Source organism: Chroicocephalus ridibundus, chromosome 12 (assembly GCF_963924245.1).
Source record: "Chroicocephalus ridibundus chromosome 12, bChrRid1.1, whole genome shotgun sequence".
Lineage (NCBI taxonomy): Eukaryota > Metazoa > Chordata > Aves > Charadriiformes > Laridae > Chroicocephalus > Chroicocephalus ridibundus.
The window spans coordinates 10,299,670-10,317,204 of NC_086295.1; the positions used below are offsets into that span (position 1 = coordinate 10,299,670).

A 17,535-nucleotide genomic window follows, 5' to 3' on the forward strand; every position below is an offset into this window, starting at 1 on the left:
ATGGTTTTCAGTGATGCTGGTTCAACTTGTGATCTTGTTAAGACACAAGAGGTAACAGATCTATCAGTATAATGCTGTGGTCGTACACTCTGGAAAGAACTGCTTTTTGGGAGACAAAATGGGTGTCAAAGGTCTTACCTATTTAGGGTCCTCTGGTATTTGTCACTAGGATAGGACAAATTGCAGCAAAGCTCAATAAAATTTTGTATAAATGTTATTGCCCGCCCCCCTCCCCCCGAAACTTTTGTTAGTCTTCACTAAAATATTTGGTGTTGCTTTCTGCAGAAGATGATAGACATTTATTTTGATCCTTATCGAAAGAACACAACTGCAAATTCTTTGAGTTATTTTAAGATCCAAGTTCTTCATAAATTAGTATTTTTCTGAGTTTTTTCTTCTTTCTGTGGACACATTATTATTAATGACATAATAATATGAGTTAATCGGGTATTTCTTATTTTATCAGAAAATAGGAGTCGAGTTTAAAGATCCAGGCTGAGTTGTTCCTTACTTGTAGGGTTTATGCTTTGAAACACAGAGCAGCAGTGGCAGCGGGTGACTGTGCAGGTGCAACATGGCTTACTCGGGATTAAAAAATACGATTTATACAGGAAGCATGCTATTTTTGGATACTTACATTGACGCGAATCCCTCATGAATTAAATCATTTAATATATGAAATGGAAAAAGTCCTTCTAATCTTCCTTTTGAATGAGCCATGAAATAGGATATGTGAACAGCTTGAAGTGTGAAGAGGTTCCTATGGCTCGGTTCCAATATTTTTTGTAAGATATTAAAAGATTTGCACTAGCCAGGAGCTTAAAGGAGAACTTATAATCTTCTCTAAAATAATGCAATATTTATCTGAAAATATGTCAATTTTTTATGGCAAAAGCTTTTAGTACTCCTGAAAGTTATCTTAATGCTCCCTAACAAGTGCATAATGTACTTAACTGCAAAGTATCACTTCCGAGTAGAAAATAGTTAAATATCACTGTCTGTAGTTGAACCTCTTTTTCAGGGAAAAAAAACCCCAAACCCTCACATTTCGTGTCTGCTGTAATAGACAATAGAGTCACTATAATTAAGAGATTTATATGTAGTCAACTTTAGTTAAAAGAAAATAATTTATATTAAGTAACTTTTGGTTAAAAGTCCTGAGTTGATGGTGCAAGCTTCGAGACACCTGAATAGCTGTGATTTGTGTCATAGTAAACTATTTTTGTAATGCAGTGATTTCTTAACACTGTGCCAATTTTTAAGCGCCTGCCCCTTCAAGCAGCAATTTTTGTCTGACATTGAGCTCTTGCTTCTGGTGTGCAAATTAATAATATTGGTTTAATGGTAACTTTTTGGACTTTTCATAATACTTGTTATTAAAAAAAATCTAAATCTTTCTTTTCACGAGTAACCTATTCTTATCATGACTTGATTTAGACTTAAAAGCTAAACCACAGCAGGTGAATAATATGAATCACAGTTGCTTCTTTGAACAGGTTTTTAATGATCCAGCGTTTTCTGTTGTGCTGACTGTTTATAGCTGTACTGTCCCTACCTGCAGGTTTGAGTCTTCAGCACTTCTGAAAATTAAGACCATATGAGAATTTACTAAAATGGCAGTGTCTGTGTATACAGCTATATTTGCTCTGCTGGCACTATTGATGCTGCAGAGCCCTAGTGGGGCCTATTTCTGCTTTCCTCGGGTTTGTGCATGCAACACTATAACTAGCATCACCAGAAATAACTCCCTGTGTTTTTGTCTATAACAGTAGAGATTGAAAATTCTACCTACATACCAGATCCGGAGGCTATCCTAATAGGAAAGAGTCATGAGGAGTACAAAATGTGTTAGGAGCAGACTTCTTGACTTGAAGAAATTGTGCTGTTGGCATGTGTCAGGTCACAGCCTGCAAGACTCCACATGCCCAACAGAGACTGCAAACTGTCCTGGAGAAGAATCTTTGTTTTTCAACTTGTATTAGTAATAACAGGTTCAGCAAGACTTGAATTCTTTTTGGAATCCCTAAGTGCCATCAGTACTAACTATAATGCCCGTTCAGCATCAGTGACAGAAGAGCTTGGAAGTGAGCAGAGTAGCATATCAGTCGTTGTTAATGCTGGTAGGACAAGTGTATGTGGAAAGCGTGGCAGGAAACTAGCTAGTACTGTGTTCCAGATAAAAGAACACTTCTGTGTTTTGAGGGAGAAAAGAATGCCTGAGAGGCCAAAGTTAGGTCTAGCATTTTCTAAAACTACAACAGGGAAATAAAAGATGGCTTATGGATAGTTTTGCAAAATGATGTGGTTTCTTTGGTGGTGGTGTTCTCATCTTTGCCTGATGCTTTGTCCAAAGAAATTGGTCATAGCACTATTCACTTAATGCTAGTTAATGGTTGCATGGAAGTCCTTCCCGCAGGTGTTGTATGGAGTGCTGTTAGTAGCTTAATGGGTACAGTTTTTCATGTCCTGAATAAATTAGTACCTTAGAAGGGGGGAATGTAGTAAGGCTGTTACTCTGTCTCTTTGGAGGAAACCTCAAATTAATATTTTTTGCCGTGTGTTCCAAAAGTCTGATTTTAATGAGTGGGCTGCTTCGGTTATATGTGTAAATAAAAGCAAAACTGTGCACACCAGTGAATCACTTACCAATTTGTTCATGGTAATATTTTACAGCTGCTGATACTGGAAAGCTTGATTACTCGCCTCAGTGTTCCTGTATAGAAGACCAGTTGCTGACCTTGTGAGTGTAAACCCTCTTGTATTGTGTTAATTGCTTAGTCTCTGTGGCACTTAAAATTCACTCATATATTCCATGAGGACATTAGTAGACATGTTCAGAGTTTATTTACTGATGAATAGTTTTGCCTGAGGAATAGAGCTCAAAGTTTCCTTTTTGTATTAAAAAAAAAAAATAAATTAATTTGAGTTTCCAGGAAATCTTTTTTGTCAAATAATGGAAAGCAAGTATTTTCCTCATAGTTGGAAAATTGTCAAGTATTTTTCTGATGGTTGAGCTTTACAGAAAGTGCTGCTTTTCTGAGAGAACTTGGAAAAAGTAAGCATTATTGTGCATCGGTGCAGTTGTATTAAGCTTAGCAGATGTTTTGATTTCTGCAGTTGATGATCTGGTGTGGGCAGGAGGGATTTAAAATTCTGAGTATAGTTCATTGATACTGTGGCTTCAGTCACGTAGTACTAGTATACACTCTGAACTCTATGAAGCTGTTGGGTTTGTGTTTCCAATGTTCTAAGTTGCTAAGATATGATTATTTTTTTTTAACGATGTTACATTTGCCTTATATTGAAGAAGGTCTGTCCTGTGTCCAGTATTCTACATGGAATAGTGAATCTTTTTCATGTACTTTCAGACAACTATCTATTCCTCTTCAGTTTAAGACCTGTGGTCCAAATCCGAGATCAAGGCTGTGAGAGTCTGGTAGTATGCACCAGCACAATGTGCTGGAAGTACAGTCCATCTTTCTCTTCTCTGATCTTTGCTATTTGCACTAGATGCTTTTCTTACATACCTCACTGTGGGAGTTAGCCTTGTTGTTAGATGTCTGACTCATGAAAGTGTGTTACAAGAATGACTATAATGAATGAGATTGTTGCAGTACATTGGTCCTAAATGCTGGTCTTTACAATAAATTCAGATGACAGATCGGTGTAATTAATATTATAGCTGTGCTCTTGGCCAGGTTGGAATCTTTAAAGCATGTCCTATTTAAAGATCAGTTCATTTACCTTTTATTGGAGCAAGGAAGCAAACATCTGTGCTGCTTTTTGCTAATTACCTCTGATGTTTCTGTTTAGACAAGCTGTTCATATTCCCTCACTTCCGTACTGCTTGATTTCTCTCTCCTGTGTTTTGAGAGCTCTCTTTTGTCTTTGTCACTCCCTTCTCATTGCTTTCCTAATACTCTAAAATTCAGTTTGGTATTTTCTCTTCCTATCCTTTGCTCTCTCTTTCTACCCTTTGCCCTCTTATTTTGCAATTACAGTTTTAAGCAAGGACCCATAACTTTCCTGAGATGCTAATGTAAAAGAATATGGTGCAAGGTAAATGCATGTAAGGGGGTAAAGTAACAACCAGTGGGTGGATGTAACTGGCTTGGGGGGTTCTGCCATTGCCAGTCTGAAGATTTGGCCACCCATTTTTTCATGTCTGGAAGTGTTCTGTGATTGATAGTCCTCACAAAAGAGGAGGAAGCTTTCTTATTAAGAAGTGACTAGATGAACTTCTCCGTATGGTTTTCTATCCGTTCTTTCCAACAAACCTGAAGAAATTTTGGTCTGTACTTCCAAAATTATTCCAATAATTATTTTTTAACATTTCACTTCATAGTAGCATATATCTATAAAGGACAAAATACACCCAAATTGAAGTGCGCCAGTCATTATTATTAGGGATTTTGGACTTTCTTGAATATATGAGGTAGGTTTTTATTCCCCCATTGTTGCCATTATGTGTCTTTACCCCTTGTACAGAGGAACTTTTGGCATAGAAAGTTTTGTATTATGCTTCCATTTAGGGCATGACTGAGAAATTACATAAAATATTGATTAATTTGGGTTTAGTGTCAGTTTCAGGATTCTAACTTTATTTCAACTGAATGTGTGGTGTTAGCAATGCATCCTTATTAATCTCTTGCAAAGTGTCTTTTATGTCATTTTATAAATAACAAATGTCTTGCCTAGTATTCAATATAAACAGTTGTGGAGTGTGTAGCGAGTTGGATTTGTGTTAATATTTTTTAACAAACCCTGTCATGTGGTCATAAAAATGGTGCAACTCCTTTCTACTATTTAAAAAAAAAATTCTTCACTGCAAGAAGTGGAATAAGGATGAGCAAAGTTTACCTTTTGAGACTTTTGTTTCACTGTGAATATTTTGCACAGCTTGCTGTGTTGTAGACCAAGGAAGTAATTGTACAGCCTTTGAGCCTGATTGTACTTAAGTATATGGATAATAAGAAACACTACAAAAGCTCTCTAATTAAAATAAAATTATTTACAACATCAACAGCTGCTAGTTGTAGTGGCTGCAAACTTCTTTATAGCTGTTCCAATCTTAAGAATTTGGAGCATGTAGGATTTAGCTTTACTACAATTCAGGCTTTTGGCAGTAATGTAGAGGCTATGCTCAATCCTTCAGAAGTTAAAGAAATACAACAAAGCAGATTTAAGGGGCTTTTTAGGTTTTGGGCTTTTTTTCTTATACAAAGCAGTGTTAGGCATTTTCTTTGGTTGACAAACTTATTACTGTTCCTAGTATGATACAGTAAGAGAGGAAGAAAAATTGCTTAGCAGTTCACATGAGCTACTAGAGAAACCTATTATAAGATTAATTCTAAGTCATTGACACTACTCTGCTGACCTTGCTATTGTGTGTGGCTTTCAGTAGAACTACATCTTTATTATGATTATTTCTTCCACTGTCCTAGGAGTCTGGCTTTGTCTCCCTTTTTAACAGGGAGTTTTAATGGAAAGCAGTGGCGCATTTGGCTCCCATCCTTGATATTTCTGCAGCCAATAATGTTGCTAGTAAGAGTTACTCATGGAGAAATGTGCTGCTCTTGCATGTGCAGATTCGATTTTGTTATACTTGTGTATGCTCCTTGACTGTGTTACAGCAGAGTGTATGGTCCTCAAAGGCTGCAAGCTTGTCTCTGCTTACTAGAAAATTAAGCTCAAAGGAGTCGGGGAGTGAAAACTGATTGGCACAGAAGAGAGGTTGATGAAAGAGATAGGAATGTCTTGATGTGAGAGTTGGAATTTTGAATTTGAACTGATTGTGAATGAGCATTGCAACTGTTTTAACAGCTAAGGTTCTGCTGTAGTTAAATACTTAAATGCCCACCCACCCACACCTTTTCAAAGTTAATGTTATGCCTGTAAAGTTGAGCACTCAAGTGTTTGTTCTTATGGTATATTATTGTTGTATGTGACCACGTCAAAATGCTTGTTTTGTTTTCCCCCATTCAACATGCAGGACAGATGGAGTTTACTACCCCAGATAACTGCTGCACTTTTTTTTTACTGTCCTCATGCCTGGCTTATCAGGCACTATACTATAGTGAACCTGAGTACAGAATTATTAACTACGTTGGTTCTTTTAGAGTGACTATCAGCGTAGTATCTAAATTCTTTGTGATAGTTTGAGTAATTTGAAATCGTGTATCATCACTGTCACGTTTTCAGACAAGGGGAAGATAGGCACGGCACAATTTAGATTAAAATTTAGTGATTATCTTAGGAATTTGTGGGATTGATTTATCTAGATGACTTTGCATTTTTATAGCATTTTAGGTGTAATTGTCATAAGGACATCTCTGGCTTCGTTTGCAGTTTAGCATGTAGAATGCTTCTGAGATAGTCAGCTAAACACCCAGGAAATGGTGCCCATTGTAATCTAAGCTATCAACTGTGGAAAAGCCGCGCTTTGAGTAATTTCTCGGGTGTTCAACAGAAGTCATTAATAGTTAAGTGTTCACGTAATCATTTACAGTTAAACATGCTTTTAGTAGTGGAGGGTTGTTCAGTTACTGCTTGAGATTTCTTTTGGTTTTACTTTGTTTGCTTTTGCTGTCCATGTGGAAGACGACTGCAGGCCAGGCTGTGACAAGAGTGATGGCAGCCTTCAGGTTCATACCAGTCTGTACTACTTGAGGAGTGTAGTAAGTGTTGTAGTAACAGCTTGTTACCCTCTGCGTATGAGCCAGCGGCATAAACGCACTGAGGTGCATCTTGCCAGCAACCTAAATAGCTTTTTGCCAACTGAAAAGGGGCTTCAGCAAATGAGGGCTTCTAGGTTTACTGTCAAGTTCCAGAGGGAGGTATGCAGGTGTAGTTAAAAGACTGATATTTGGTAGAGTCTCCCACTCTGTCACACCCTACCTGTCTATTTCTATCACCCTTTCACCTTTCTGGCTATTAGAAGTAATTAACAACAAATTGAGTGCCTTAGTTCTAATAGAAGAAAGGAAACAGGTTAAAGAAATGTGACGTGTTGGCTTTGTGCCAGTAAACTTATGGAGCATTTTACATGCGTCCTGAGGATAGCATATAAGAATATAGTTCACTAGAGACTAGTTAAAGATGTGTACTATTTCAAAGATTCATTAATAGGCACTTGGAAGTTGAATGATGATAGGTGCATTGCAAGCCACAGTAAGTTTTGCTTTTGTTTAGTGTTCTCATATATTACAAAACACTGTGTTTAAAGGGAAAGGATCAATTAAAGATGACTGGGACACATTGCACTGCCTGCGTTACAAGTAAATTTATTTGATCGTTTAACAAGGTGCATATTTGTTGTGTAAGAACTATGGTTATTGCTGTGCTTGAAGGCAATAATTTTAATGTTTTTGTACCCTATGAAATATAGTACTTGTATCAATGACACAAATACCAAATTATGTCTTTAGTCCCATTTGGTTACAACACTGAACCCAGGCAGAGTTGAATAATTTTCAAGTAATCTGTAATAGCATTGTGTTTTGGTGAACTCCAAATGTATTCTACCCCATGTAAACAGTTTGCTGCTGAGATAGCAGTTGATATTCTTTTCGTGGATTTCTAACCTTGTTGGTGTTGAACTTTTCATCTTTGGAAAGGGGTAAATGCAATCTTTTCCAAAACTGACATTTATATTATATTTTTAATAGGTGTTGACTCACTGAGAATACAAAGTATTCTAGTACAGTGAGAGACTCTACCAGATAAATTTAATAGGATTATTCTGTGCTTAGTTAGATGTATCTAGGTACAGGTTGTAGGCTCTCTTAATGGTTTTGTGTACTTTGGCAGAGAAGTGGAAGGAACTGGCACAAGGAACTTTATGGTTTTGATGGGGCGGATTGAAGGTAATAAGAGATGACAACAAAAATAGAGAGATAGAACTTTAGGCTGTGGATCAAAGTAAGCTATACTAGGTGAAACACTGGTGAACACTGGAATATGATTTGTGAAGTATCCCTAGTACTGTCAAGGGGATGAACTGAATAATCTAATATATAACAAATACAATTGTACCCTTCGTTTTGGGCTGTCTGTAGAGCTGAGTAGAGATTAGTTATAAACACTTACTATTTTTTTTCCCTGCATGATTTTGTTTGTACCCATAAGCTTTGCAAACATGTTTTAGTAAGAGCTGAAGTTTCTTATGCATTGTCTCAGGCAGTAGGTGAGTGACTAGCATGTTTATGCCACAATATAATAGTATCTCAAAGGTGTTATTCGTGTATTTCTGAGAATATCTGTGTAGCAGTACAGGCCTCACCCTGTTGAAGAACTGCAGAACCTCTATCTTTGCTAATTTTAGGTGGATTTTTCCTTTTCAAAGTATGTGAGCATCTCCATAAAGCACTGTCTGTGAAGCTGTAATTAATTGTCAAAGCCCTGCTGGCGAAGTCTACTCTGCTCCAGAACATAAAAATGAGCTGTTTGTTACCTGTAATGTCATGACTTGTTTCCTTGAACAGTAATTGATGTCAATTGTAGATGATGTCTATGAACTTGAAATTGTGTTGTTTATCTGCTAGGGACCTTGAGAGTGTGATCTTCTAACTCAGTCACAGTGGTATAGATTACATCTGTAGTACAAGAAATGTCTAGGGACATAAATTACAGCAATTAAAATTAGCTAGAGGAGAGAGAATGATGCATTATTAATTGGTATAGTCATTAAAGGGCTGCAAAGAACCTAAAAGAGATACCATGTCAATACTCAAGCACTAAAAGTGATAGGCGGTGTGCAAAGACCAACGATTGTATTCAAAGCCTGAGGTCATTAAGACATGGGCAATTACATGGAATTTTATGACTGCGGGTTAAGATCATTCCAACGTACTAACAATATGTTAAAATGGAAATTTTTCAAGAATGATAATATTCAGATGACTACTTTGAAGACTGGAGCAGTGCAATTAATTTCTACCGAAAGAATGCGTAGCACTTTATTTTAAAGAAGTTGGAAACAACAAAGAATTGTAAGGAAATCCCATCAGCAATCTAGTAAATTTAAGCAGAAAATGACCATTTTTCAGTATTAAATATAATGATCTGAGCTCATATAAAAGCGGCTAAATCTTGGAACACTGAAGAATGAAGATTTAATTAAGAGTCTCTTTATACTACAGAAACAAAGTCTTGCCTGTGTCATGCTGAGAAATATGGCAATCTGAATAAGAGGCTCATGGTAATGCAGCTGTATATCAGCTACTTAATTATTCATAAACCTGCTTGTCAGTGAGTTTCAGTGATTTACCTATCTCAGCTAATTTGCCTTATTGGAAATACCGCTTGTTTTATAAAATAGTTCATTTATAGTGCTATAAATGAGGAGTAAATGTTGAAAAGGGAGTCTCTTTCATGAGAGAGAAGTTTTAATAATTGATTTGCTAAGCAAAGTAAACTTTAAATACTGGAGGTGTTGGGACAGCAATGTATTTGTTTTGACAACTATTGGAAGAATGTGTGTCTTCTGGGTGGAGAGTTAAAACTCCAAAGCAAACATCTTAATCTTTTCTCATCTAAGGGATCCTTGGAAAGTTTTGGCTTTTTAAAAGTTACCAATGCTTTGCTATTCTACTTGCTAAGAATTCAGATTTCTAATTCATCTCACTGTCTACCCCAAAGTTTAAACAGTGAATGTGATTAGCTTTGCTGTGCAGATGCCAAATTGAATGGCCTCTGTTGATTCAGAGAAGCTGAGTAGTGTCAGAGTTCAGTTACTATGCTTTCAGGAAGGCCTCCTGTTGCCAAAATGAGCTTTCTTTTTTCTATTTCCAAGCTGCATGCCAGAGTCTGCATCAGCATGCAACTGGACTCAAGAAAAGCATGTATGTATAGCCACTGAAAAAGCAATACAAATGTACAGCTACATCTTCTCTAAGAGCAGCCACCCACACGTTAGTTGTTCTATTAGTAAGTTAGGGAGCTCTCTGTTTGCCTATATTAGATGTGTACCTGTTTGCTTAAATAAATGTTTTTGACCAGTTAGTATCCTTCTGGGCACCGAGAACCAGATATGCCATGACTCTGGCTATGTATTCTTCGAGCTGTGGTTAAAAACTATCACGTAAGACAGCCTTTCTCCTGCTGTCTCTGAAGTTATCTCTCTGTTCGGTGTAGTAGAAGAGTTCACTTGTTCCAAGTATAATGTTTTAGCACAATAACACTGAAATGTGTCTGGTTTATTACATCCAGCACTTTATTGTTTTGGCTTTAGGTACTTTGCAAATGTGTTACATCCTCAAACCTCTGCACTCATTTGAATTAACTGCTTAGTAGTCAGAGCAGGTATCATATGATGCAGTGTACTTCATCGTCGGGTTTGTTCTCTCTAGATGTTTCTATGATTCAGTGCACGATGCCGACCAGGAACTGTGAAATTCAAGGTCTCTGGGGTCTAAGTAACTAACAAGCTTCCATTATTCCATTCCTGGCTTCCATTAATTTTGCTGCTGCTCTTTTCAGACTTTCAGGCTGTGTGTGGAACTCATTGCTGGGAGCTATAATCATGTCAATCATTAGAATTGAACAGAATGGTGAATATTCATTTTAAGTCATATAGGCAAATAGGTTTGGCTTTTGTGTTCAAACAACGTTTGATGTTGAATGAAAGAAGTTAAGGAGATAAAGCAACAGGGAAGCAAAGAATTAAGTCAGACAATTCTGAAGAGAGTTTTTCTGGAGTATGGCAGTTCCAGAGGCTCAGTGAAGCACTATTTGTGTGTTCAGCCACTGTGTAGAAATTGGCAATGTAGGACAATGATGTAAAAAAGTGGTGGTGACAGGTTATTTGCCCTAGGACAGCAAGAAATGGGCCATAACCCTAACTGCTTTTGTTTGCTTAAAGTAGCATATTACTGTTCCTATGTGTGAGTTTACCACCGTTCCCTCTAGTTAGCAGTAGTGAGCCAATTTGGGAAAATCTGGGTGTTGTCTCGGGATCATGAAGATGATGAGTGCGACACATAACTGCTACCTGTGGTGTTTTCAGCAGTGCGAATGCCGGGCAGTTTCTGTCCTCTGAGCCAAGTTGTGAAAGTGTAATCACAAAGCAATTGTCAGAAACCTTGGCTGTGCTCAGGCTGCTATTGACAGCTTTGCATACGTGAGGTTCCTGACTAGCATTTCATGAGTCACACGTGTCCATCCTATATGTCACTGGGGTAGCTGTGGTCTAGTCTTACTGAAAAAATAAAATCACCCATTCAAAAAGGAAATATGTGTCTGCAGTCTCAGCTATGTTACCGCTCTGCTCCTATGGCTCAGAATTTCTGCAGTGCAACATGCACTTAAATCAATTGCACAAAACGCAAGCAACTAAAAGGCTTTGCTACTTATATACTAAAAAATAACTTTTTTTTTAATATGAAATAGCAGTCCAGATTAAACTGGTTTTACTGAGATTTACTGCTGCTGATTGGTGTGAGCACTGAGCATTTTGCTTTGACTTACTCAAATTAATAAATATAATACATAAATAATTGTGTTCTGTTATTGCAGTGTAGTGTACTCCACAATGTCTGACTGCAATAAAATAGCAGTACTTTGCCACATAGTATCAGAAAAATAGTTATTGTAAGAATTGTCTCAGTCTGCTTCCAGGGCTGTTTATTCTGTTAGTGGGGAGCTGAAAATCATGTAGAATATGAACTGATAGGATTATTAAGGTGAAGACATTTTTATTTTAAAAATTAAATACATAAATGTTAAAAATATGCTGTAGTGATTAGTGAGAAACATTTATATTCTTTATAGTCTTGTTTTTAACTGGGGCCAGTGGAGGAATAATGAAAAAATATATGGAACTTTGGTTTTTTTCAGTCCGTATTTGGTGAACGGTAGCTTTTTGATCCGGTTGTAAATAGCTGTGCAGCCAATTGTTACTTCCCTGCCATTTGTTCATGACACGCCTGCATTGAAGTTAGTCACAGCTTTACTATGAGCTAGTCTGACTATCCAGACAAATTAAGAGAGCTCATGAAAGTCAGGTTGGAAAGTGATGCTGAACTTTTGTGATGACTATTGGAATAGTTGCTTATCACAGATATGTAGCACCATATGTTTCCATTTGAGTAAACAGGAGGCCCTACTGCTCAGAATTGCTGTAAATAATGATAATACTTAAGAAGAAAGAGATATCAGATAAAGTCTTTGTACTATAAATGAAACATATCTTTTTAAAGTACTTTGAAAGCGTGATTCTGATAACAATTATAGGACACTGTCTTACAGTTCTTGACAACAGACCACAGGAAATAGAACACACAGTTGTGCTACAAAAGGAACAGGTGATACCTCCTATAACTACGTTGCTCACCCTGCCTGAGCTTGTAAGAGGTTTGCACTATGTTAGGGTCTCTTTGGACTTTTTCTGTGAGTTTTACACTGTTGACTTTTGTGGGAGGACTATACAATTGCTTTCTAGGAACAAAAAAAGTGAAGTAAAAATTGTCTTTTCCTTTTTTCCTTATTTTTATAGTGTGTTAAAAACTGTTTTCGTGGGACTTAGTTTGGCTTGAGGAGGTTGTAGGAACAGCCTTTCTGATTTAATAGTCTTGCTCAAAGCATGAAAACTAACAAAAATGATTATATGATCAGTAGTTTCATTTGTATGTCTGGCAGCTCTCTTGGGGCAGGGGGGAACAAACCCTGTCAATTTTCTAACTTCACAGCAATAGTGTTTCCTAAATTTGATTGCATTCACTCTTTATTTTACTTTTTTAAAGGGTTTTAATATAAGAGCTTGTAAATTTTATTGATGTTCCTGGATTAGCAACACCTATGTTATAAAGTTACCTGTTAATGCAGCAGATTGTGACAAACTGGCAATGCAGAGAACCTGTCAATGTAACTGGGCAAGCTTGGAGAAATCTACTAGTAACTTGTGTATATGGTACAGTCTTGAAATACTCAATTTAAAATTTCTTTCAAAGGACCCTCTCTTCTTGACAGTATCTTTTGCCAGATACATGAAAACCTGGCCAGGCAAATTACCCAACTCTGTTTGCACATATACAGGCTTATGCGTACAATGTTTAAAGATTCATCATTATTGATTTTCCTTTCTTGAGCTTCTTGTGTCATTTATCACATTTGAAATATCAACTTCACTTTCATAGGCAGTTTATCTGTGATGTCCGTTCAGTTAACATAGACAGGGAACAACAGTTCCCCTGCAATAGTGCCACCTTTCATACCACAACTACTTTTCCTGAAGTATTTGAGCCAGATTAAAGTCACGCTGTGGATGATACACCTTGTGTATTCCCATTTCACATGACAAAATAAGTTATACTAGAAAGTTTGCAGTGGTCTTTGCCAAAATGTATTATTTTCATCCCCATTTGGAGATACTGGGGTGGTCGCTGGCATGTGACCTGAACTATGGCCCGCAGACTAACTGTAGCTAAAGAGCTATTGGCAGGTGAGTGGTGTGGGTGTAGGGTACATGACTGACACTTTATGGGTGCAAAGCAAGGACTTCCTCTTCTTGCCTGTAACAAGAAGTAATTTTTTTAGCTTTAGGAATAGGTATTTTTATATATATATTTTTGTATACTAGCTGGTTACTGTCCCCTTACCTCCCTGCCTCAATTTATGGCAATTAGGTATACAACATGTGACATCTGAACTAGTGAGGTGCTCAACAAAGAGGGGAGTTTTACTGACCACGTATTTTGGTCTCAATAATATCTTTTGCTGGTGTTACACATTTTAATAATGCAATATGTGGGGGAAAAAAAGGTCTTAAACATATTGCTTGATAATTTCATTCATTTTCCTCTAGTTCTTGTAAGTGGTGAAAAATCATTTCCTCTTCACCTTCTCCATGCTTTTATAGATTTTCATAATATACCCCATTATATGTGCTATCTTCTGCCCCATCTTCACAAAATCCTGGTTTATGTCCTCCTACAGAAGACATTCCTTATCTTTGGTTATCTTTTTTTATTTTTTGGTTCTTCTCTATACTCCTTCTAGTGGTACAATTTTTTGAAGTGGGAGGAGAACAGAACTGCATAAAGTATTTAAGACGTGGGCAAATTAAGGATCAATATGGTGACATAGTTATGCCTTCTGTTTTGTTCTGTAGTCCATTCCTGTTCATATTTTCTGTTGTCTTGTTCATCATTGCTGGGCATTGAGATTACTTTTTCACAATGTGTCTGTCACAACTGAAAGTCTGTCTTGAAAGTTGGTATCTACTTCAGATTTCACTGAAGTATAGGGATAGTTAATTTTGTTTTTCTCCATATACGTTACTTTACATTATTGACTTTGAATTTCACCTGTTATTTTATTGACAATTACTCAATATTATGAAATTCTTCTGCAGTGTTCTGTTAAATTTAACCTACCCTGAATAATTGTTGTGTGAACAAATGTTGTCATCTTACTTTTTCATCTATTCCTAGGACATTTATTAAAATATGGTATGGTATGGGTCCCAATACCTATTCCCAAAGGGCCCTTCTAAAGGTCTCCTCCACCATGTTGGCTAACAGTCTGGTTTGATCTTTCATTTCCTGTTTCAAACACTTAAATCACACGTTAGGACTCCTGTTCATCCCATGACCACTTAGTTACTTTAAAAACCTTTAGTTGAAGGAATTTTTTCAAACGCTTCTTGGGAAACAGGTATGCCTTGTTAAATCAGATCATTTTAATCATTTATGTCTACTGATTGTTTCAAATGGTTTTAATAAACTTGTGGGGCGGTGACTTCTGGCTTACAACATGCATACGGATTGTCTTGCAATATGTCATGTTTATCTGTGTATTACTAACTGTGTTGTTTTCTAACTTCTGTATTTATTGGTTTGGTCACTGTACCTTAAAACTGGCATAACCCAGTGAAGACTGAGTGGCATAATTTAGGACAAACAGGGTGATGATATAAAGGGCCACACAAAAAAAAAACTAAACCAAAACACACACACACACCTTCCCCCCCCAAAAAAAGATGCTGAGGATTCCAAGAAAGAGCAATGGGAGCTTGAGCTCTTTCATTTGTAAGTCCACAAGTCCTCTCGCTTTCGGTTTCTCCTCTCTAACGAGAGAACATACATATAACTGGGTTATACAAGAAGCTGGTCAATTTTAACCACTATCTTATGCATTTCTATTTTTTCACCTCGTTACTAAAATAAGAAACCAGCATTACTGTGCTGCTGATATGGAGTCAATAACTGTGCTTACATCTATTGCTTATTGCATAATTTGCTATATATCATCGCAGAAGTTAAGGCTTTATCTGCACATTTTTTTCAAGGTATGAATGGAGTTCTTCTGACTTTCTTAAAAATCTCAGTTTTCTTGTAAGCAGAAAATAAGCCTGCTATCAAAACATTGCATTGTGTGTTATTCTTGTTGTGTGCTTGCTAGTTGGGTGCTGAAGTGATGTTCTATTTGAGGGAAAAGGTTTTTAAGCAACTGAGAATATACTTCAGCCAAATTACATTATCTGACACTTCTGTAACAGAACATGGCTTTGCATTTTGCTTTTTGTGGGAATTTGAAGTTGTAAATCTTCCTACTTAATCTTAGTCTCCCCTTTCCCAGAATGTGTTTTGCTAGGCAGAGGAGTGCTTTGTACTATCGGGTCTCCTGGGGGTATCCACTTCAATTGTCAGTTTATTGTAATTTGCTTTCTTTGTTGACTCTTAATTTCATTTCATCATAACTTGGCACGTTGTTTAGGACATTGTTCCCAAGGTCTGCAGCTCCCCTGCCCTCGTCATGTCACTTTTGATTAAGCAGTTGCAAAGCCCTTACCCAGCTTCTAAAGGGTAAAAGTCAAAAATCAATAATGTGCCAGTCCTCCCCGAGTGCAGTAGCAGTCAGAGGTAAATGAATGATTAAACATGATGAATAACAGTGTAATGGAAGACGCAAAGTAGGGAAAAGTGCTCACTTTAGCCTAAACTCAGAGATTTATTGCTGAGTACTACAAATAATGGAATCATCAATCTTCCAAGGACTAAAAAAGGCATCCGCTGCAGCCGGTTTAAAATGCAGTGAAAGAAATCTTACCTCCTCATCATTGCCTGTTGTGGTCCAGTTATTCTGTAGTATCAAATACATGCTGCGTAAGGAAATAAATGTGTAAACTTTGTAGTTAAAATTGGGTGCTTCTTGTACAGTTTAAAGTCTTAACACTGTTTGTGAGAGAAGAAAAAATAGCCAATATCAATTACTATGAATGTGCGTACTAGGATGCCAGTATTCAAATATTTAAGCGGTACCAGATGACTGACATAGATTAGTATTGCAAGATGGGACTGAGATGGTAATTATACTTACTAAAATGGGAGCGGGGAAGAAGTATTGTTTAAAGAGTGAAGCGAGAAACTTTTCAAGGACATAAGGCAAAGATGATAATTTAAAAGCTAGCGCATCTACACAATAATGAGAGTAATTTAGTGATAGATGCTCAACAATGACTAGTTTCCAAGTTAATTCTTTACTTGGCTATTGACCAAGGAGAAGACTAACTAGAGACAGAACAGTTTTCCTTACCTTGCTCACCAAAGAAGATAAAAATATACAGAAATGGAGAGTGCGTCGGTGTTGCATTATTAGAAGTTAGTTGTCTGTTTGTAGCTGTAGCCTCAGAGTTAGAAATAATCCATACGAGAGAAGAAAACCTTTCAGGACAGCCCAGCTCCTGCAGGAAACAGTGCTGTGGGTTTTGGTTGAAATTCTGTATGTTAAGAGTTTTAAATTTGCAGCCTGGTGAAGAGTAATGTCGAAGTTATCTTCAAGCCATCCCTACACCCTGAAGTATATCTGTGTTGCTAAAAGTGCGTGGGTGTGAACAAGCTCAGGGAAGCGCAGAAATCTTTTCTGGGGCAGACATAACAGCAGGAAGTCCCTAAGGACTGTGTGGTGTGGCACAGAGCAGCATTTCTATAGGCGTGGGGCTGCAGCCACCTCTTTCTGTGAAGAAATCTCTTCTGGCAAACCGAAGATGTTTAAAGGCTCTTCATTCGTTAGGAAAAATAGAACAGCAGTGAACCTTCTGGTTTTCTCTTTGTACCTTTGAAGAAACAAAAACTTGGTGTTAGAACTTGTTCTGTCTTTTGTATGAGAATTCTTGGGTAACTTGAATTATTTTTGAATTCAAGAACTCCATCATTATCTTAGTTTTCAGTACCAACTTCTCACACAGTTGTATTCTAGATGGTTAAATTCATCCTGTGGTTTTTAATGGGATGCATCATCACCGTTTTGGGTTTCATTATCACCATCATGTCTCTTGTGTACGCTTCCTTGCTTCTTCCCTATAAAAAAAAATCCTTTAACTTTCTTCACTCCTTATATTTCGCATGACCTGTTACCTCTTCAGAGAAATTCCTACTCTGACCTAATACTCTTTTGTACTCTCCTCACCCCAACTACTTATATGGAATCCAGTTTTCTTATACATATGTATGTCTTCCATAAATATATGGAATCCACTTATCTTATACAGATCTCTAATGGAGGATTCATGACTTTTCTGTGGAGCTTGAGAGATAC

General features: G+C 37.1%; 1 protein-coding gene across 10 annotated transcripts in view; it reads left to right on the top strand.

Annotated features, from left to right (window-relative positions):
* The window catches only part of SULF2 (sulfatase 2), a 162,591-nt gene that overhangs the window by 52,108 nt on the left and 92,948 nt on the right, over positions 1–17,535 (top strand). For 7 of the 10 annotated variants that reach the window (XM_063350492.1, XM_063350488.1, XM_063350502.1 and 4 more), the window contains one exon: positions 2,674–2,740. The exons of the other annotated variants lie outside the window; for them this stretch is intronic. The gene's annotated coding sequence lies outside the window, so the exon portion shown is untranslated. The remainder of the gene's footprint in view (positions 1–2,673; positions 2,741–17,535) is intronic. 10 annotated transcript variants of the gene reach the window in all.